Source organism: Akebia trifoliata, chromosome 6 (genome assembly GCF_017979445.1).
Source record: "Akebia trifoliata isolate Shusen 1 chromosome 6, ASM1797944v1, whole genome shotgun sequence".
NCBI lineage: Eukaryota > Viridiplantae > Streptophyta > Magnoliopsida > Ranunculales > Lardizabalaceae > Akebia > Akebia trifoliata.
This window is the reverse complement of record NC_141380.1, coordinates 25072296-25096868: the sequence shown is the minus strand read 5'-3', so window position 1 is coordinate 25096868 and position 24573 is coordinate 25072296. Positions and strand designations below refer to the sequence as shown.

The 24573-nt window shown below is 34.1% G+C and overlaps 1 long non-coding RNA gene across 1 annotated transcript; it reads right to left on the bottom strand.

Annotated features, from left to right (window-relative positions):
- Positions 1-15206: 15206 nt before the first annotated feature.
- On the bottom strand, positions 15207-18257 carry LOC147400491 (uncharacterized). The gene is made up of 2 exons (XR_015179010.1): positions 17018-18257; positions 15207-15492 (listed from the first exon to the last, which is right to left on the bottom strand). It is a non-coding gene; the product is annotated as an uncharacterized LOC147400491 (long non-coding RNA).
- Between the last annotated feature and the right edge of the window lie 6316 nt (positions 18258-24573).

Sequence of the window (24573 nt, the reverse complement as noted above, 5' to 3'; positions counted from 1 at the left end):
ATCGTGGGTGGGTTGAATGATTCGAAGAATGGAAGAAGAATCCGAAACATGGATCGAAAACTCGAAGGTTCGAGTAAGGTTCAGGCTGTAGGTGGGTAGGGTCGGTGCCACCGGCACCTACCGAAAGCATTCTGTCGGTCCCACCGACAGAATGAGGTTTCTGCCACCGACGAAACCAAATAACGCGAGAAAATTTTATGCTGTCGGCAGGACCGTCGGTCCCACCGACATCTGCCGAAGACCAATCTGTCGGTTCCACCGACAGAATCCTGGGTCTGCCACCGACAGCCACCGACAGACACAGTTTTGATCAGAACAGTGTTCTGACTCTTGCCTTGACCTCCTCACACCTTATACACTATTTTCCACCCTTCATTTCATTAAAAACATTTAAGTAAATGTCCATTTACTTTAAGTTCTTTAATGAAATTAAGGTTTTACCCCCCATTTCGGAACAATGGGAATGGTTTCAAGATCCAAATCTCAAAGGATCAAAATCCGAATTTTGGTTTAAAGAACAAAACGTAATTTTCGACGTTTTCGACAAGTTTTCAAAATGAAATAACTTTCGCGTTTCTTTGAATTAGATTACAAAAACTATATGGTGTCGAATCTCATGATCGAGACTTTCATTTCGAAAAACCCGTTTTTAATTTCGAGAACTTTGAAAAATTGAGTTTTTGACACTTAGCCAAATTTTCACCAGCTTTCATTATTTTTAACAGCTTTTGCTCCGTGCATCATAGGGACCTTGTTTTTGAATAAACTTTGAAGGTTTTCAATGAAAAGACCAAAAGAATGACTTTGAAAGATTGAAAATGAATGGTTGATTTGAAAGGATGAAAAATGAGAATGTTGAGAGAATGGGAAAAGGGAACGAACGGTAAAATGGCAGAATCACGCCCGAGGGGTGATGTCTGCATTTTACATTGTATGTTGTATGTAGGTTGGTGAAAGGATATCCAGGTTATTAATGAAAGGGTTGCATGTTTATTTCCGATTATGTTAGCGCTTGCGCTGAGTATTGTTATTTATTTTAGGCCGGGTGGCCACAGTTGCATGGTAGGAACTGGATATCCGTTCTCAACCCTGTTCTGTTAATTTCTCTCTTTTGTTTAAATGAAAAATCATATATGTACGTAGCTACTTTGTGAGCTGTTAAAGGGTTGTGAATGCCTGAAGGGATAGTGTGTCACATCATCCGGAGGGGTACACTATCCTGGGATGTACGGTAGGGACCACCAAACTCATACGTGGTATGGGACGCGTATGAGAGTGGAGTCACAACTGGAATCCGGGTCCATTCCTTTCTTATCTTTACCAGTGAACGTGTTTTGTAAAGGTGGTCGTATACGAGTGGAGTGTCTTTTGGGAATCACATGCACGCCTGATAGGCATAGACGAAGATGATTAGTCAGTGATCACTAACAATCTAGTAGTAGTCGAACGTTCTGACACATCGAAAAGAGACCCATTGCTTACGGTCACGTCAAACGGCCAGCCTGAGCCGGATAAATGGTTCCACAAGCGTGGTAGACACGACCAGCCACAAAATCAGGAACTACGATGTTATTGAGGAATATCATGTCCTGACTGGGAGCGATCCAGTCGTGATCCCAACTCTTTAATTCCAATACTCCACCACTTGTATTATGTATCTGTTGTTATATTTCGAATTACAAACTGAGAAGCATGTCTATTATTTTAATGTTGTCAACATTATTTGCATAAAATGAAAAATGTATTGTGAGTATGGATAATTGATGTTATGTGTAATTTTTAAACTGTTTAGTTGCTCATCCCTGGCTATATGTGCCAGTTGATCGTATTTTATATTGTAAAACTTTGCATGTATTAAAATGTTCAGTATGCTTTATTCGATCATGCTTAGGAAGGGTTATTAGTAGGAATTGGCTGTGGACTTGCTGGGTAACTTTCGTTACTCACCCTTTCCTTCCTATTTTTTTTAGTTTCAGCACTTGCAGCTACCGAGACAGGCGTAGAGTAAGTATTCGAGGAGTATCTGGTCGGTCAGATCGACGATCAGAGTTTATTGCCTGGTGAGCACTAGGGCCACATCCCTTAGAATTGCCAGTTTCATCCAGGATGTATGTAGTTTTTGGATTGAGAGTTTAGGCCTATGTTAGAGTGAGAGTAGTTTGTAAGCCTGTATATGATTAAATCTTCCGCACTCTGATCTATTTACATATTAGATGTAATTAGTCTTCCGCTGTTATTTTCCTGTATCTACATTTTTATATACAGGTTTTGTTATAAATTGGTTTATCAGGTTTGAGTTCCGTGAAACGCTAACATAAATAGAGGAGACCATGCCGAAATTTCGAGGTGCCACCTAGTACCTTGGGATTTGTGTTAGCGTTTGGCGGGGCGCCACACATCCTAAGTCGGTCGTGCGGGACCACTTAACGTCACACCCAACTCGTATGGGAAGTCCGATCCACATCCTAAGTTGGTCGTGTGGGACCACTTAGCACAAAGTCTAACCATATGGGGGTTGGTTTAGCGAAAACTTGGGTCCTTTATTGATGTCAAGCCCAACCAAGGGATTGGTTTAACGGAAAGCCTTCGTCCTTTACTGGTGCCGAGCCCAACCGAGGGGTTGGTATAGCGAAAAACCTTAACTCGTCATGGGAGTCGAGCCCGATTTAGGACTTCGATCGGTTATTCTATCATTTATCAAAGTCTTAAATCGTTTTAGGATCCAAGTCCAATCTAAGATTTCGATCGATTTTTCTATTATTTATCTAAGTCTTGGATTGTTTCGGGATACAAGTCTGATCTAAGAATTTGATTGGTTCTTCTATTATTTAATAAAAATCCTAGCTTGTGAGGGGAACAAATCTCTACCATAAAGGGGTTGGCACACAGTAAAAATCTTGGCACGTAAGGGAACCAAGCCCGATCAATGAGGGTCGAGTTAACTCGTATTTATTTTTTATAACGACTGGTTCGTAAGGGAGGCAAGTCCATCTATTGGGTGGGTTTAATTGATTTCTGTTTCAAACCCGACCATAAAGGGTTATATCTATTGGGTTTAGAGATTTGGTTCGTAATGACACCAAGTACAGTCGATAATCAGAAAATGACAATTTATGAGGTGCGTGACCACGTGTCACATGGTACCATTCGTTTATTCTCGGGTGCTCGGACTAAAAGTCCAAACCCCCAAGAGGGGGGTATTGTGGAGGATATTTCTTGTTAGGAATCGAGGGGTGACACATGGCACCTAGGGATTCGAGTTTGGTATAGATATACGAGGGTAAGCTCGGCGAAGAATACATAATATTAACGAGATACATCACAAAATCTCCTTATAAGTTGAAGAAGGATAAAATCAATAATGGGATCTAAATGAATCCTAGGATCGCATCTTTATATATAGATGGATAAATGAGTTAAAAGTATGAGTTCTCCCCCCTCCAAACTTGACTTATTTTTTGGTATTAAATCTCTAACTTGAGCATCGGAGTGGTATCGTTGCAGGCACACCTAGGTGAACGAGGAGAAGGGGTCGCAAAGTCGCATGACAGATCTCAATGTAAGGCGAAAATCTGCATATACAAATATCTACTTAAATAAGGAGAGTTCTATCATCCATAATATTTGACATAACTATATGCAATAAGTAAATGAGAAATAAAAAATGATCATTACCACCAAATTCCTAAGAGTCAACTTGTTGACTCTGTTACTCTCAATCGTTCCTTCAAATAGATTCATGGTTTTCAAGGCTTCATCAACTTTCATGAAATGCATCAGATCCTCTAGCTAGATAGAGTAACATATAGAAAAAAAATAGTCCCAAATAAACCTATGAATGAATTAGAATTAACTACAAAGATGAACAAACACGATTAAATTGAAAATGCTTATCGATAAACAACCTTAAGAAATATCAATGGGTCGAGCCATAACTAATTTTCTAAAAGAATTAGTAAAAGAAAAATAAGATTGACTTTCTAATTGCAACAGATAGTCTAATTTTTAGTTGGACCATAGCTAATTTGATTAATGTTTTAAACCCAATGTAGAAAACATGATTTATGTTGGAAATAATAGAGACTTACTTGGACTGAAACTTAGCCATATTGTTGAAAATATTCTTGACAGTAGTTTTTCCCTCAGATTCAATTTTAATGTGCATTGCAAACTCAACACCATACGTCAAATCCAGTACCTTCTCATCAAGTGTGGAAAGAACCCCATGTCAAACATTTTTTGGTTCAGTTTGTACAGGTGGTTGATTGTGATTCCCTTATCTTGCTTCTTTGAAATCACTCTCGAATATTTGAAGCTTTGAATTCTAATATTACCAAAATATAAGAGGTGTTCTTATACTACTATGAATTCAGCATATGAAAATATGTATTGAAAAATACAACACAATATCAAATGAATGTTAGAAAAGAATATCTTGAGTAAAAGGAGTACCAAATCTAAAAATAGATTTAAGGCACCTAAGTCTTATTTTTTATCTCTGTAACTTTAACTTCAATTGAACTCCAATATATTTACTCAATAAGAGATGAAGATGAAAAATGATCAAAATGACATGATCAACACAAACATGGCAAAAGACAATAGAAAAAATTAGATATCAATCCATATATATATATAAATGACATACATTCAAAACAAGTTTTTGTCTAGTTTTCATTTTTACATAAAATTGAACAACTGTAACATTTTCAGCTATTACTAATGGAACTTGCAATACAAAAAATTGATTATTAATTATTACTCAATAAAAGTTTGTGGATCAAACAATTACTATTAATGGAACTTGGAAAATAAAAAATTGATCATTGATCTCTACTCAACAAAGGTTGTGGATCAAATTATTACTAATAATGAAACTTGCAAAATAAAAAGTTAATCATTGATTACTGTCAAAAAAATCTTGTTGCCTAAATTATTATTGGTAAATGGAACTTGTAAATAAAAATTGATCACTACTTAGTAGATGTTTGAGGATCGCTACCATTGGAAGCTTACAAACAATATTATTTTAACTATTAGTATAAGAAAATGCAATTGAATATTTTTTTTAAAGAGAAATAACAAATTATTACCTATGCACCCCAAAGTACTTCAAAATATATTTATGGTACTACTAAGTTGTTGACTCATAAATGATATCAGTACTTAGAATTTGTTGATGTATGTGACTCATATTTAGTGGAACACGTATATAAAGAATAAATGCAGATGCTAGAGTGGAGAGAGGAGAATTTTGTGTTTCGAATGGAGCGAGGAACGCATAATATACCGAACGATGGCATTTGCTAAAAACATAGGCTTGTCAGGGATAAATTTTGTAGGTTGGGGGTGCGAGGGTAACGCCCCCGCGGTATGTTACATGAGTATTATTGGAATTTTTTAATACCTACTATACGACTAGAGTTTATTATAAATTCTTATGATGTAACTCTAATTTGATATATAGTGAAAATTCAGTTTCTCGTTTTGTGGATGTAGGTAGATCGTTAAACTACGTTAAATCTGTGTGTTTATTTTTATTTCTTTCTTATTGTTTTCTTTCGTATTATTCATCAAAATGTCGTACGTAGCACAATAAAATTGCATTGACATGTTTGTCTGAAATTTAGTCATCTCTCGGTGTGTTTTAACGATTTCTTGACATGTCTCATCAACACTACGATTTGCTTCGATAGCCTATGAGATACACTCTTGACTAGTGGGTTGGGGGACGAAAGAAGTGAAAAGTTTCACTCCCATCCCCATCTGCCTAACATGACGATGACCATATTCTCCCATAATATGAGAGAAGATATCATTCCTACCTGTGTTGCTCTAGGAGCCTTAGGACAGTTGGGACTTTTTTTTTTTTTCATTTCATCATCAAATAAATTAAATACAATCAATACCTACATGATTTAGAAAAGAAAAGACAAAAAAATTTAAATTTAACTTGAAAACATTTTTATAAGATAGATAATTTGAATACATAAGTTTTTCTAATAGAATAGATTGTAAACATATACTTACAACGACTTTCGCTGTTTCCGCATCTATAAAGGTCTTGTCCTCTCTTGTATGGGTTAGTATGAACATTTACATTTGGGATTGTTCCATCCCATTATTCTTCTTTGTCTATTAATAAGTAAAACATAATAAGTTAATAAACATTAATGCAATCATGGGGTGAATGGGTTAAATGCTCATTAGATTTTACCTCATCTTCAAATTTTCTTACGAAGCTCTTCGTGCCAGATTTATGGTGCATTTTTGTTTCTTATGATTGGCTTTATTTTGTTAGATAATATTCAAACCTCATCATCAATTAATTAAATGAATTTATATGTAACTATAGTTGTTACTCATACCTTACCAACTTTGTTTTCCCACTTAATCCATAAATGATGGGAGGTTCTATTTTTCCTAATCTAGAGTACCCACAAAGTCTAAATAATATTTTTTTCTTCAAGAGAGATTTGTGGTCTTTCCATTTCTGATTGAGGATTCGAGAACCTAACCTTTCAAGTTGACATCGATATAAAAAATCCCTTACATCACATTTAAAAAAGCATAGGAGTAAATTTTTTTGATAAATATAAACAATCAGAGAAGTTTAATTGATTTACTTTTTAGATTACCTAAACAATTTGCCAAATGTTCTCTTTGGCTTCAATCAACACTCTCCTCCAATTTGAATGCATGAAATATATGAATCATGATTTCTGTACTTCGATACCTAAAAACTTCCCAAGTAACTTGACCTCATTGCCAATAGGCTGCTTGTAATTGTTTTTTTTAAACATATTTTTTCAAATCCATGGGCCAATGTTCCAAAATGATTCAAGATGTGTATTACCCCGCACATGTTTTTTATGTGTCTTGGTAAACCTTGTATGAAATCATGCATAAAAGGTTGATTGAATTGCATCATTCAATTATTTTACATATACATATATGAATGTAAAATCTTTAAAAAAAATTACTTCTGAAAGCGCCCTCGATCCGCGGGGTGCGCGGATCCGCTTTTGACCATTGAGGTTTGGGAGTCGCCACCTAGTTATTGTGGTCTAGGAACCAAACTGACTCTAAAATGGATAAAAACTAATCTACTACAGGAAATCTGAATCCGGGGATTATGTTACGGGGTTGGAAGGTGTTAGGCACCAACCCCGCCCGGCCAATGCCGGTCTCTACTTATCCCAAATAAATCTACATTGCTAATGACAAACCTAGAAAAAAAAAAAATAAGCTTACCTTTGATCTGCAAAAGTGTTATTCCCTCAGATCTGGTGAAAACGACTCCTTGTACCGTGTTCCTTACTTCGTTATATCTCCGAATCTGATTTCTGATCTCCGAGGTAAAGTATCTCCTTCTTGGATCTAGGTGCTTCGAATTTGTTGTGGATTTTTGGAATGTTTTTGAGAGGTTTTTGGGTGTTTTTTAGGCTAAAATCGGAGTAGGGGTGTTAGGGAAGGAGTTGGGGCTCCAAAATTAGGGTTTTGGAGGGGTTGTAGAGGCTTCTTCACCTACTTTTTCTAGGGTTTTTTCTTTGATACGAAAATAGGGTGTGGAGCTCTTATTTATAAAGTTTTTAGAAGCATTTAGGGTTTGATTAGGGTTTCTTTTAGGGTTTCAATTAGGGTTTTGACTTATTCTTTAAGGTTTTAGGGTTTTGACTTTAGTCTTATGAGATTGACTTGATTAGTTTTAGATTAGGGTTTGGATTTAGGGTTTTGACCTTAGTCTTATGAGATTGACTTGATTAATTTAGATTAGGGTTTTGATTTAGGGTTTTGACCTTAGTCTTATGAGATTGACTCGATTAGTACCTTGACTTCAGTCTTGCTTGATTGACTTTAATTTTGACTTCAGTCTCACTTGATTGACTTTAATACCTTGACTTCAGTCTTGCTTGATTTACTTTTAATTTTTAGAGAACCCCCTTCTATTATATCTTTAATTCTTTGGACCCCCAAATGGAGGGGTCCTTAAAGAAATATCCCACGAACCCTCACCAATTTTGCCTGAGAGTCCAATTAATCGATTTTTTAGGTTCAACTTTTTAAATTAATTTCATTAATGTTTCACTTTAATTATTTAATGTTTTATTTATTAATTTCGATTTTTTTAATTATGAAAATTGTGAAATTACCGTTTTGCCCTCGAAGAGGATTTTTTACGTTTTAAGTCGTTTTTCAATGTTCCAGGATGTTTTGGAATCAGTTTTTCGTAAGGAATTCAATGGGAATGTTGGTTTTTGTCATTTATGAAGTTTTTTATATGAAATGATCGTGAACTTTATGAGGGGTATTTTCGTAATTTTGTCAAATTTTGTGAAAATTGGCGAAGTGGTTTACTTGGTTTCGATTTGTTGTTTTATGTGTTTGAACGGATTTTCCTAAGCGTAATGTAGGCTCTAAGGTTGTTTTGAGGTTAGGGGTATTTTGATAATTTAATCATTTTTAGTGATTTTTATCGTGAAGCTTCTTTTTGGTTGTAAGATGATGATTTCTATGTTTCTGGGGTCGTATTTTCCTAACGTAGCGTGGTTTCTAAGTTTTGTCAGTTCGAGATACCTCATCCGGATTTCTGAAACATATCTGGTAACAAAATAAAGCATTGGAATAGACATTCATTATTGGGAATCTTTGCGATCGGGTTGACGACTTGATTAATCAGGCGGATGCAAAAATGGGGTGTCTACACTTCATCTTACCAGTTGTTGAATTAAATGCTTGATCAGAAGGGGCAATCATGTCTATTTGTGTGGCCCCAAGTGTACCGTCTCATCACCTTGTTAGGGAGGCTGTGAATCATGAAGATACTAATTACAAAAAAGATCAAGAAAATGATTGATTCTTTTTAAAACTTATAGGAAATATTATTAATTTAATAATAATAATAAAGGTTAATTCAAAGACTTATTAATGAGTTTTTTGAATTAGTAATAATTAAATCTATGTCAAATGATACATTGAACTTAAAAGTAATATTGTACATAAATAATTTCAAATAACATCATTGGACTCCAACTCATCCCCATCAATACTATTGAAATTTGACTCATTAATGTCATCCGTGGCAATTAAGGTGTTGTGACAATTAGAGATGCATTAATTATTATTCCAACATATCTGCTCTATCCTATATTAAATTATCATCATAAGCGATCCATGTATCCACCATACTCAGATTATTGCAAGGTAAGTTTTACAAGTAATCATCAATATCCTCTATGATACCATTTTCTCTCATTTCAAATAAGTATCTTGGTTTTGACTGTACAATAGTATACCAATTTGAATCTATGGAGTCTTTGACATATAATACTTATCTGGCTTGATATGCTAGTACAAATGATTCATCATAAACATTTGTTTCAGTATTGGATAAGTGTGACAAATTCACGAGTATAAATCCCAAGTTATATTTTTTTATTCATCTTCTAACATCAACTCATTCATACTTAAACAATACAACACATTTTCATCCATAATAATTGAGCTCTATGATATCAATTAATACACACCAAAGTGGGTAATGTCTCATTAGATTTTTATCACTAACACTTGGGAAACTTGATGTATTTACAACTACAATAATTTTTCTATTTTGAATTTTTCCCTTATGCTCACAATTTTTTGTGCAATTTGAACTCATTAATGACGTACGCATTTGATCTTATACAACACGGTCAAGACCCTTTGCTAATTTCCTAACTTCACCTAAAAGTACAAAATTCTCTGAATAGGATGACTTGTTGAAAAATCAATCATTAAATTTTTCGGCATGAAGCTTATTAACTTCAAAATGACTAACTTGACAATGCTGTTATTTAAATTCATTCATGTGTTTTCTGCATATGTTTAAATTCAAGAGATATGATTAACTATGAATATATTCTATTACAACATACATGATAAACTTAAAATAAATTTGTGCTTACTCAAAGTATAGGACAAGTGCTTTAGAGTTGAAGAGCATGTATCGATTTGCTTGTCTCCATGATCTTTAATCTAAAGTAAACACTTATTTTTTTTCCAACAGTCGACTTGAGATAGCGTTACCAAAGTTATCATTTCTTATTGATCGATAAAACTTTATTTCCATATTGTCAAACAATCTCGAGCAAAATGTTAAGCATTCTTCTGCGAAGTACCCTTTTACAATGGAATCTTCTAGTTGACTTTGATTACGCACATACGATTTAAGTATGAGAAGGTACCTATGACTACACATTGAGATAATTTGATTATCTAATTGAATAATATGATGCATGTAAAACTTAAAAAAACAAAAAAAAATACAATGATTAATGCACACCTTTCAATAAGGTACATCCATCGATAATATATTGGTCCAACGATTCGTGCCTTAGAAGCCAAATGAACGGGTAAATGCACTATAACATCAAAAAATATTGGGGGAAAAAATCCTCTATTGAAGGTATTTTTACCTGACTCACAAGTCTTTAAATGATCTGTCCTCAAGTTTGAGTCCGGCATTATGGTAAAATTGAGTCATCATTTTTTCGCATCTAGGTCTTCCTTGAGTAAGCCATTACATCTTTACATGTATTCTTATAATTGTTTATTTCTCTAATGTTTTGATCATTTTTTGGCATATTAGTATATTGTCCTTCACTTTTAGATCCTGAAATACCTAATTCCAGATTCGGTTGTACTGGACTTGGTTTTGGTTGCCTAGTATTTCCTAGACTTGGTATATCACCCTCTAAGGCTGGCCGTGGGTTATCAGAGGTTTGCACCATCTTTTCTCCATCACTTGTGCCATGATCCAAACCTACATTCTCTTGACTACCCATGCCCTAGTTTAACTTATCATTACCTAATTTCTCATCTGTCCTTATCTAATTGCTCTCCGTCTAGTATCTCCAAAAAACTCATGGGATTCAAATCTTCACATGATTTCTCCCCCTCCCCCTGAAGATGAGCATTATGAAAAAAAGATTTTGTTTAAAAAAAGGTCATATCCATGGTAGTATGCATTTTTTTTAATGGTTCAAAACACTTATATCCCTTTGGTGTAGGAGAATACCCAACAAAGATACATTTCCTAGCCCTTGGATCAAATTTTCCACGGTTATGCTTATGAATGTAGACAAATGCAGTGTAATCGAAAACTTTTAAAGGTAAATTAGAGAAAATCCGTGATATAGGAAATAATTTGTTGAAAACGTCAAATGGAGTTTAAAATTTTAAAACTCGTGTGGGCATCCTATTAATTAAGTAAGTTTCTGTCAAAATTGCCTTTCCTCACAAGTATTTAGGGACATTGGTTGCAAACAATAAAGATCTAGCAACCTCTAAAAGATATTTGTTTTTTCTTTTAGCCACTTTGTTTTGTTGTGGCGTATCATTACAAAAGCTTTCATGTACAGTATTATTTTTAAGAAAATATTTTCCTAAGACTAGACTAAAAAATTCTTTTCCATTACCACTTCTGAAAATCTTAATTTTTCCCTGAAATTGTGTTTGAATCATCTTGTGAAAATTTTTGAAAACATATCATACTTTTGATTTTTCCTTTAACAAATATACCTAACAAATTCTTATATGATCCTCAGTGAATGTAACAAACTATCTCTTTCTAGAAATTACATTGTGTTTATTGAGCAAGAGTCATGATTTAATGTCTTTTAATTCAATAGTCTTTGGATTGTGTCTGATTGTAGACACCCCATTTTTGCATCCGCCTGATTAATCAAGTCGTAAACCCGATCGCAAAGGTTCCCAATGATGGATGTCTATTCCAATGCTTTATTTTGTTACCAAATATGTTTCAAAAATCCGGATGAGGTATCTCGAACTGATAAAACTTAGAAATCACGCTACGCTAGGAAAATACGACCCCAGAAACATAGAAATCATCATCTTGCAAACCAAAAAGAAGCTTCACGATAAAAATCACTAAATTATCAAAATACCCCTAACATCAAAACAACCCTAGAGCCTGCATTACGCTTAGGAAAACTCACTCAAACACATAAAACAACAAATCGAAACCAAGTAAATCACTTCGCCAATTTTCACAAAATTTGACAAAATTACGAAAATACCCCTCATAAAGTTCACGATCATTTCATACAAAAAACTTCATAAATGACAAAAACCAACATTCCCACTGAATTCCTTACGAAAAACTGATTCCAAAACATCCTGGAACATTGAAAAACGACTTAAAACGTAAAAAATCCTCTCCGAGGGCAAAATGGTAATTTCACAATTTTAATAATTAAAATTTTCGAAATTAATAAATAAATCATTAAATAATGTAAAGTGAAACATTAATAAAATTAATTATAAAATTTAAACAAAAAAATTGATCAATCAGGCTTTCAAGAAAAATTGTTGATGGTTCGCAAGATATTTCTTTAAGGACCCCTCCATTTGGGGGTCCAAAGAATCAAATATATAATAGAGGGGGGTTCTCCAAAAATTTAAAGTCAATCAAGCAAGACTAGAGTCAAGTATTAAAGTCAATCAAGCAAGACTAAAGTCAAGATATTAAAGTTAATCAAATAAGACTAAAGTCAAAATTAAAGACTAGAGTCAAGTATTAAAGTCAATCTCATAAGACTAAAGTCAAAACCTTAAATTAAAACCCTAATCTAAACTAATCGAGTCAATCTCATAAGACTAAGGTCAAAACCCTAAATCAAAACCCTAATCTAAACTAATCAAGTCAATCTCATAAGACTAAGGTCAAAACCCTAAATCAAAATCCTAATCTAAACTAATCAAGTCAATTTCATAAGACTAAAGTCAAAACCCTAAATTAAAACCCTAAAGACTAAGTCAAAACCCTAATTGAAACCCTAAAAGAAACCCTAATCAAACCCTAATGCTTCTAAAAACTTTATAAATAGGAGCCTCCACACCCTATTTTCGTATCAAAGAAAAAACCCTAGAAAAAGTAGGTGAAGAAGTCTCCACAACCTCACAAAAACCCTAATTTTGGAGTCCCAACTCCTTCCCTAACACCCCTACTTCAATTTTAGCCTAAAAAACTCCTAGAAACCTTTCAAAAACACCTCAAATATTCACAACAAATTCAAAGCATCCAGATCCAAGAAGGAGATACCTTGTCTCGGAGATCAGAAATCAGATCCGGAGACAGAATGAAGCAAGGAGTACGGTACAAGGAGCTATTTTCACCAGATCTGAGGGAATAGTACTTTTGCAGATCGAATGTAAGATTTTTCATTATTTTTTAATCTAGGTTTTGTCATTAGCGATGTAGTTATATTTGAAATAAGTAGAGACCGGCATTGGCCGGGCAGGGTTGGTGCCTAACACCTTCCAACCCCGTAACATGATCCCCGGATTCAGATTTTCTATAGTAGATTAGTTCTTTTTTATCCATTTTAGAGTCAGTTTGGTTCCTAGACCATAATAACTAGGTGGCGACTCCCAAACCTCAAGGGTCAAAAGCGGATCCACACACCCCGCAGATCTAAGACGCTTTCACTGATATCAGATTTAACAATTCAGATTGCACCCTATCGAAGGTATGTGTCTCATGCCTTTTAATCAACACCTATTAGTTAAATCTGCATGATCTAATGGCTCTAATCGTATCCGATCAGTTGTTACTTAATCTAACAGATCTAATCATCCTTAATCGGATACCAATCATGAATCAACACACCTTATCAATTTTGATCGGGTACTAACTTGATCTAATGCACCGGATCGTTCTCGATCAAGTATTATTTTGATCCATCATATCAAATTGATTCCCGACCCATCACACTTGACGAATCAACCACAACTATTGGATGATTTTGTATCCTGAAAAATTTAAGGCTTTCCAGCTTCTCGCGACGATGCGTACGTGCGACGTGCAAAGTGCGCCTCAAAACGTCCAATCGCCCTTTCATACGATGCATGTGTGTGTACGTGAGTAGTACTTTGCACCACCTCGAAGTACCATATCAAAGTCTTAAAGGTGTGACACAAATACAACAAACTTTGTTGATTTCTACTTATAAGGTACACTCCTTTCTCACTTGTGAGCAATATGAGACTAAACCTTACATATACAAAAATCCCCAAAATCTAACTTAAGAAAATTAAAAAAATTAAACCACAAAAATCAGAATTTTATTTTGAAAATATTCAATAGTTTTGTCCTACTACAATGAGAATTTCACATAGGGCATAATGATTTTGACAATGGATAGTATAAAAAACCAATTTTAAGTTGTGAAGAACTTGAAACATGTGATCCCTAGTTGCTTGTGTTTTCTCTTTCTGTTTTTCAATTTCTTCTTTTGCTTTGATCAGTTCCATAAAAACATAGAGCAAGTTTGGTGAGAAGTCAATACCAGGTTGAAGTAGAATCAAATAGAAAATTATATTTCGCCTACTCATTAGAGCTTTCTTTAAGATAAGTCTAGCAAAAGAAAGAACAAAGAATACTTTGGACTAGTTCCGAAGTGCATTCATTAAGGGTTTGCTTCCATTTTTGTTTGTGTTAGATCCTTTGTTAGATTGGTCAGTGCTTGCTTGATTTTGATGTCCAAAAAGTATGTAAAAGAAAAGCCTTTCCAAGAGAATGAGTATGAGTTGCACCAAACTAAAGTCAACATTGATGACGATGTTGTCACTTGAAAAACAATATCCAAGGAGTACTTATCAAAGGAAATGTGTAAAACCCCAAATTTCCGATTCGTATCTCAAGGAAAAATAAATAGCGAAATTTTAAGAAAATCTTGAAAGTGGGACTTAGGGGTAAAACTTTAGGATGTTTCTGATCATTTTTAATAGAATCTGACCTCACCATTAGATTCAAAATGATCGAAAAACATAGTTTAACATGTAAGCACACTCAAGTGTGAGTCCGAATAAAAAAAGTTACAAATCCTCGATTACCGAGTCGGACCAGGCTAAAATAGTGACTTGTTGGTAGAGAAAGAACTGTTAAGATTCGATTATACCATTGGGTTCGTAACAAAAAATTATTGAACATGGACTATTTATTTGTCATTTGTGGAGATCAGGAAGTAGAATTATCTTCAAAAACGAATCTGTGACGCCCCACCGAACGCTAACACAAATCCCCATGTCAGATTTCAAGGTACGAGGTGGCACCTCGAAATTTCGGCATGGTCTCCTCTGTTTATGTTAGCATTCCAAGGCGATTCAACCTGCACCTGATAAACGACATACAATCCTGCATATAACAAACAAAATATAATACTAGCGGAAGCCTATATACGTCTAATAATGTCCGATAGATCAGAGTGCGGAAGAAGAAAAATTATATACAGGATTATACAAAATTCCTCACTCTAACATAATTCCTAACACTCAAGACAGAATCCATAAGACTACCTGGAGAAACTGACACCACTAGGGGGTATAGCCCTAATACTTACCAGGTGACGGACTCTGGTTGTCTATCTGACCAACCAGATGATCCTCGCTCTTGTTCTACACTTGTTTCGCCAAGCTTCAGATCTGAAACTAAAAAAAATGGAGAAGGAAAGGGTGAGTAACAATGGTTACCCAGTAGGGAAACAAACAATTTCTGCCAATAACCCCTCCTAACATGAACGAATAAGCATACTGAATCATTTTAAAATAGTCAAAGTTTTGCAGAAGAAATACGATTAACTGGTACATATAGCCAGGGATAAACAACTAAAAATTTTAAAACTCACATTACATCGATCAACAGTACTCACTATAACATTCTCTTTTTATACAAATCTAATTGATCAAATGGAAATAATAAACATGCATTTCATTTTTATATCAAAATAAGCAACAGATACATAATACACAATGGTGGAGTATTGGAATTAGAGAGTTGGGATTCACGACTGGATCGCTCCCAGTCGGGACATGATGTTACAATTCTTCTCGGGCTTTTAGTTCCTGATTTTGTGGCTGGTCGCTGTTTACCACGCTTGGTTGACCATTTATCCGGCTCAGGCTGGCCGTTTGACGTGACCGTAAGCAATGGGTCTCTTTTCGATGTGTCAGAACGTTCGACTACTATAGATTGTTAGTGATCACTGACTAATCATCTTCGTCTATGCCTATCAGGCGTACATGTGATTCCCAAATATACAAACCATTCGTATACGACCACCTTTACATTACAAGTTCACTGGTAAAGATAGAGAGGAATAAACCCGGATTCCAGTTGTGACTCCACTCTCATACGCGTCCCATACCACGTATGAGCTTGGTGGTCCCTACCGTACATCCCAGGATAGTACACCACTCCGGATGATATGACGCACTATCCCTTCAGGCATTCACAAACTCTTTAACAGCTCACAAAATACCTACATATATATATATATATATATATATATATATATTTTTCATTTGAAAACAAAAGAGAAATTAACAATACAAGGTTGAGAATAGATATCCAGTTTCCTACCATGCAAGTGTGGCCACCCGGCCTAAAATAAATAACATAACGGAGCGCCTCGCGCTAACAGAAAGGAAATAAACATACAACCAATAATATTATCACTGGATATCTGTTCACCAACCTACACACAACACAACAACGTAAAATGCAGACATCACCCCTCGGGTGTGACTCTGACATTTTACCGTTTCATACCCTTTTTCCCTTTTTTTTTGACTTTTACAATTTTCAATCTCTTCAATAAAACATCCATTTTCTCATATTCATCAACTCAATATGAGTTCATTGAATATTAAATCACATTTTCCAACTAACGAATTTATTTTTATCAAAAACCTTAAAAAAATACAAAACTTATATTAAAACGGGTTCCGAGCAGTGCACCGGACCCAACTTACAGAAATAACCCAATAAAATACCTTACCCACGTATAATTTGTTAAAAATATAATTAAACATATCAATCATGCAATTTCTGGCGTGAATTTTTGAAATAACAAAAGAATTCTACATTTCGGAAATACATCCAAATTTTTCCAATAAAATCCTAAATGCAATTTTCACAATCTACGATTACTAATAGAAATTGAGAGTTCCTTACAATCACTAGGCGACGGAATTGAAGCACGTGCGCGGAAATCGAGGCAATTGGCGCGGTAATCGAGATGGACCGAACTTCGAAGCGGCTGATTTTCGAAACTGGCTTGGTGGTTTCGAAGATCTCGATGTGCTCGTCTCTTCTCCCTTCTACGGCGAAAGACGGTTTGACCCCGAAATTGATGAAAACCGAGGTCGAAGTTACGAAAATCTCCGTATAAAAATACGGCTGATTTTTGACTATACGGGGTGAAAAATACGAGAAAACGGAAGGAATTCGGTTGGGTTATGTAGAGAATGAGACGACGGACGTTTCTCCCTTCTGCGTCAGAAAGCGATTTGACCCCGAAACGGACGAAATCCGAGGTCAAAGTTTCGAAATTTCCGTATCCAAATACGACTGATTTTTGACGATATCGGGTGAAATAGAAAGTGAAACGAAGAAAGGTTGGGTGGGTTTTGTAGAGAACGTAGCTGCGGACATTTCTCCCTTCTGCGTCGATCGTCGACGGCGAGCCGTTTGTGAGAGATCTGTGGTGGAAGAATCGGAGGAAAAATAAAAATTTATTATTATTATTTTTTTCGTTTATTATGCTGTAAGGACGAGTTGGGGAAGATGAGTTATATAAAAAAATTAAATTTTTTTTTTTTTTTAATAAAAGTTAGGACGAAATCGGTATTTCGCCTATTGTTTTGATCGATGATAACTTGATCATCCGGACTCCAAAACTGACAAATGAATACTCTATTTCGCCTAATTTTTCGTTCCGGATCTAATGGTACAGTCAATTTCTACAAATCTTGTCTCTAACAGAAATTTACATTTTTGGCCTGACGTGACCCCTAAATTTGATGTCGTTTTCGTTTTTGACGATAATTCGACTTCCTGATCTCCAAAAATGACAATTAAATAGTCTATGTTGAATAATTTTTCGTTATGAACCCAATGGTATGATCGAATTTTAAAAATTATTCCTCTAACAAAAAGTCACTGTTTTAGCCTGGTCCGACCCGGTAATCGAGGATTTTGCAACTTTTATTTTCGGACTCGCATTTGAGCGTGCTTACAGGCTAAACTATGTTTTTCGATCATTTTGAATCTAATGGTGAGGTCAGATTCCATTAAAAATGATCAAAAACATCCTAAAGTTTTACCTCTAAATCCCACTTTCAAGATTTTCTTAAAATTCTACTATTTATTTTTTCCTCGAGATACGAATTAAAAATTCGGGGTGTTACAGAAACAACATCAAGTTTAGGGGTCACCTCAGGTTAAAATTGTAAATTTTTGATGGAGACATAATTTGTAGAAATTGACTATACCATTAGATCCGAAACAAAAAATTAGGCGAAATAGAGTATTCATTTGTCAGTTTTGTAGGCCGGATAATCAAATTATCGTCGATCAAACCAATTGACAAAATATCGATTTTATCCCAAATTTTATATAAATAAAATTTTAATAATTTCTTTTTCAATTCGTCTTCCCCAACTCGTCCAAGAGCTATGACATATATAAACGAAAAAATTCGTTTTTTCTTCGATCTTATACCTTAGATCTCTCGCAAACGGTTCGTTGTCGACGATCAACGCAAAAGGGAGAAATGTCCGCAGCTACGTTCTCTACAAAACCCACTCAACCTCTTTCCATTTCACTTTCTTTTTCATCCAATATCATCAAAAATCAGTCGTATTTAGATACGAAAATTTCAAAACTTTGACCTCGGATTTCGTCCATTTCTAGGTCAAATCGTCTTCCGACGCAGAAAGGAGAAATGTTCGCAGCCTCGACATCTATAAAATCCACCTAACCTTTTTTCGTTTCATTTTCTATTTCATCTGATATGGTCAAAAATCTGCCGTATTTATATACGGGAATTTCGAAAACTTCGACCTCGAATTTCATCGGTTTCGGGGTCAAACCATCCTCCGTCGCAGAAGGGAGAAAAGACGACGGCGTCGAGATCTTCAAAATCACCAGGCTAGATTCAAAAATCAATCACTTCGAAGTTTGGTCCATCTCGATTTCCATGTCGATCGCCTCGATTTTCGCGCACGTGCTTCGATCCTTTCGCCTAGAGATTGTAAGGAACTCTCAATTTCTATTAATAATCGTAGATTGTTAAAATTGCACTTATGATTTTATTGAAAAAATTTGGATGTATTTCTAAAATATAGAATTCTTTTGTTATTTAAAAAATTCACGCTAGAAATTGCATGTTTGATATGTTTAATTGTATTTTTAATAAATTATACGTGGGTAGGGTATTTTAACGGGTTATTTCCAGAAATTGGGTCTTGTGCACTACTCGGACCCGTTTTGATATGAAATTTGTAATTTTTTTCAATATTATTGATAGAAATAAATTCTATAGTTGAAAAATGTGATTTAATATTCAATAAATTCATATTGAGTTGATGAATATTAGAAAATGGATATTTTATGAAGAGATTGAAAACTGTAAAAATCGAAAAAAGAGAAAAAGGGTATGAAACGGTAAAATGTCAAAGTCACACCCGAGGGGTGATGTCTGCATTTTACGTTGTTGTGTTGTGTGCAGGTTGGTGAATAGATATCCATGGATAATATTGTTGGTTGCATGTTTATTTAAATTTCTATTAGCGCGATGCGCTGTTTACGTTTCTGTTTGTTATTTATTTTAGGCTGGGTGGCCACACTTGTATGGTAGGAAACTGGATATATATTCTCAATCTTGTATTGTTAATTTCTCTTTTGATTTCAAATAAAAATAATATATATATATATATATATATATATAGGATCAGGTTCAAACGACAACCATATAGACAACCATATAGACAACGCGTTTTGTCTTATATGGGCAAAAATGTTTGGAATGGGCTGATTTTTTGTGAGGATGATCTCTATGGTGAGGGGATCATCCTGGCAAAAAATCATCCCATTCCAAAACTTCTAGACCGTCCGATTTTTGTTGAAAAATTATAGACCGTCCAATTTTTATAAATCAATTTTGATGGGGTTAGAAGTTTTGGAATTTGATGATTTTTTGCCAGGATGATTCTCTCATCACAGAGATCATCCTCACAAAAAATTAGCCCATTCCAAACATTTTTGCCCATATAAGACAAACACGTTGTCTATATGTGTGTCGCAATGTGTGTTGCAGGAACCCGACCCATATATATATATATATGTAACTATTTTGTGAGTTGTTAAAGAGTTTATGAATGCTTGAAGGGATAGTGCGTCATATCATCCGGAGTGGTGTACTATCCTGGGATGTACGGTAGGGACCACCAAGCTCATACGTGGTATGAGACGCGTATGAGAATGGAGTCACAACTGGAATCCGGATTATTCCTCTCTATCTTTACCAGTGAACTTGTAATGTAAAGGTAGTCGTATACGAATGATTTGTATATTTGGGAATCACATGCACGCTTGATAGGCATAGACGAAGATGATTAGTCAGTGATCACTAACAATCTATAGTAGTCGAATGTTCTGACACATCGAAAAGATACCCATTGCTTACGGTCACGTCAAACGGCCAGCCTGAGCCGAATAAATAGTCAACCAAAAGTGGTAAGTGCAGCGACCGGCTACAAAATCAGGAACTAAAAGTCAGAGAAGAATTGTAACATCATGTCCCGACTGGGAGCGATCCAGTCGTAAATCCCAACTCTCTAATTCTAATACTCCACCATTGTGTATTATGTATCTATTGCTTATTTTGATATATAAAATGAAATTCATGTTTATTATTTCCATTTGATCAATTAGATTTGTATAAAAGAGAATGTTATAGTGAATACTATTGATCGATGTAATGTAAGTTTTAAAATGTTTAGTTGTTCATCCTTAGCTATATATACCAGTTAATCGTAGTTTCTTCTGTAAAATTTTGTATATTTTAAAATGATTTAATATGCTTATTCGTTTATGTTAGAAGAGGTTATTGACAGAAAATGTGTTATTCCTTACTGGGTAACTATTATTATTCACTCTTTCCTTCTTCATTTTTTTAGTTTCAAATTCGAAGCTTGGCAAGGCAAGTATAGAGCACGAGTGAGAATCATCTGGTAGGTCAGATAGACAGCCAGAGTTCGTCACTTGGTGAGTATTGGGGTTATTACCCCTAGTAGTGTCGATTTGTCCAAAAAGTATTATAGATTTTGTTACGAGCGATAAGACTTATGTTAGAATGAGAAATTTTCGTATAATCCTGTATTATAATTTCTTCTTCCACGCCTTGATCTTTCGTACGTTATTAGACGTATATAAGTTTCACTAGTATTATATTTTGTTTGTTATATGCAGGATTGTATGTCGTTTATCAGGTGCAGGTTGAACGCCTTGGAATGCTAACATAAATAGAGGAGACCATGCCGAAATTTCGAAGTGCCATTTAGTACCTCAAGATCTGACATGAGGATTTGTGTTAGTGTTCGGCGGGGCGCCACAAAATGTCAGTGATTATGACTTCATTAATGATGATGATAATCATGTTTAATATAATGACTTCGTGTTTCTTGTTATTTGTTCTTTTTTTGAGGACTCATTGTCTTCTTTTCAATAAAATCATTACTTATAAAAAGAAAAAAAAAACAAAACAAAACAAAAGATTAAGTGTTTATTGTTATATTAATTTTGTAAATTATTTTTATTTTAATTGTTGATAAATTCTTGAGTGAAATTTCCTTTTACTTGACAAATATATTGACTTTAATTGTTAAGGATTGCTTGGTTAGATATGTTTCGTGGAAAATCTTCTAGATGAGCAATCCAACAAACATCTACAACAGGATCTTCTGTGAATGTTGGAGACAATGGTGGTAGTGCATGTGTGTTAAGTTATTTTGAATATCATGTAGAGGGGAAGAGGTCCTATACAAGGCATTGATAATTTTGGCCAAAAGATGATGTTAGATTGGAATAAACATAATCAGATTACGTGATACATTTAAAAAGATTGGTTCCAATTAATGAATCAAACCTCAATGGGGCGGCGACAATACATAAAAACGAACTTATATATATATATATATGAGTTTACATGCATCATATAATATTAAATTTAATTTGACTAGTATTTTACCATTCTTTTGCTAGGGAAATCCCAATATTTGATGAAGTATGGCGTAAGTTCTTTGGATCGGATTAGATCTTGAGAACCCGTATAGATGAGAGCCTTGATATTGTTCTTATTCGAGAGGGACCCATGTGTGAGTTCACAAACTTGTGGTTGGTTCCACTAGTAGAATTGGGCAGATCCTTGTTCGCAAACTTATGCTTAGGGGATACAATGTCAAGGTATTTTTCTTTTAGTCTACTTAGAAGGCTAGGGTCAAAGGGGCATGTCAGCTTGAAGGTGCAAAGGGCTTGGAAACTAGTAAAAAAATTATAGGTTGAAAACAATGAAAGACGAGGGCATATGGGTATTTTTGTTGTAGTCTTCTAAGAAGGCGGCATGCCAGCAATAATTAAACATGGGTATCTCCAATATTTAGCAAAACATGAGGTGGCATGTCTAAAATCACAATTTTTTAAAATTATTCTTATTGCGACGATCGTGACTATAACTAAAAGTTTTATTAAAAAAATGCATTATACTACAATGATGGCCATGACTGTTGCCAAAAGCTTTATTTAAAAAACCATTATACTATAGTGATAAAACCAAATTTCTTTCCAAAATATAGCGACAATTTTTTAAGTTGGCAATGATGGCCATGTTGGCTAATATTGTAATTCTTTGCGATAATTTTTGTTGGCTGTAGCAATAGTTACGATTGTCGTTATAACTCAATTTTACATTAGTGTAAGGTTGTCACGTATAGTACATTCACATACCACAACAATTCTTTAAGCAATCAATGTAATAGTCATGTACAATTAATCAAAATAAATTTTCAATTAATTAATGTGATGATCATAAACAAAAACTCAAAAAGAATTTATATATATTTAATTAAACAAAAATAATTAACTCACATTAGATCAATCCAAAAAATATATAAATATTAATCCACCATCGATGATCAAAATAAAATTATAAGCTTCAAGTTTCACATTTAGCTCTAACAAATATTTTAGCCAATAATCTTTATAGATGAGTCCATCAAAATTATTGAATGCAAAAACTAAAAATAAATAAATTAAAAAGAAACTAGAGAGGGAAAAAGTGTAGAAAGAAAGATTGGAGAAGAAAAAAATAAAAATAAGTCTAGAGAAATAAATAATGGTAAGAGAATTATCAATATGGAAATAAATAAAAATAGAAAATGAAAGATATGGGAGGAGAGATAATTTAAAAAATTGAGAAAAAGAAAAACAAATAGAAATAAAAAAAAGATATGGGAAATATGTATATGTAAAGATTTCTACTTTTAGGAAAATTTTCTTTCTTTCTTTCTTTAGTCCTTATAACTTTTCTCATAATTGCTCCTCTACACTTTTGCATATTTTCTTCACCAAAAATCTATTTTTAACCCTTTTTTTCATTTTCAGCCCCAACACCTACAAAAATAAAAATTCAATTTGTTAGGCCATACTAACCAAATCAACATCAGTTAATCACCATAAATAAGGGATAAATAATAGTAATTTATGGATTTATCAATGAAAATAATACATACTAATTGTAATAAAAAATGTTGCCAAACTTTGGGCATGAGATAAGTAAACATATAATTAAGTTATGGACTATAGTAGAACTAGGTGAGTGTCTTTATCAAGACACAATTTAGTTAATTAAAATAGATTTATTTTTATTTAAATTATAAAAGTTCTTATCTATATCTATATCTATACTATATATAAACGGGCGCTTGTAGCTCAAATAATTGTTTTTGTTTTATTACTTACTTACTAACATGTGTAGAGCACCTAAGAGAATTTTATCGACAAATCTATATACAAACAGGAAGTTTACGGGACAGGCCTCACTCCTGCATTTTTTGAACTTGATATTCTCATGTTTTCACTCATCCTTTTGCATACATACCCACTCCATGATAAGGGTGTCAATGGCTACCCATTTAACTAGAACAAAAAAACCTACCCCGGTTTCCAATTACCTTTTTATTGGATACGATTAGAGTCAAATCTAAAGTGGAAATAGAACCGATAGGTTCTATTAGATGGGCACTCGTAGGTACATGGAATTGTTTTATTTTATCATTTATTTTCATATTATGCATAATTTAAGGTTTCCCTACATCTTAAATTTAATACATGTCATATAAAATTCTTCAATTTTTCAATATAAATTATGCATTGGAACTTAAAATAAAACCATCTCTTCTAAAACTTTATTACTTGAAAAGAAGATGAATTTTAATTTTTGAAAAGAATCATTAATTCATATCTTTAGGGGGACAGATTATAATTAAATTGATATTTTGATCATAACATGTTAATTTTTTTTTATAATAATTAAATTTTTTTTTCCGTTCAATTCTTGAGAATTGAAACTGATGGATACTTGTATTTCTTGTCTGGTCTATTTTCGATTCCACTTTATTTTAGAACGACAACTAGAGTTGACAAAATCGAAATTCAAAAAATATAAAGAG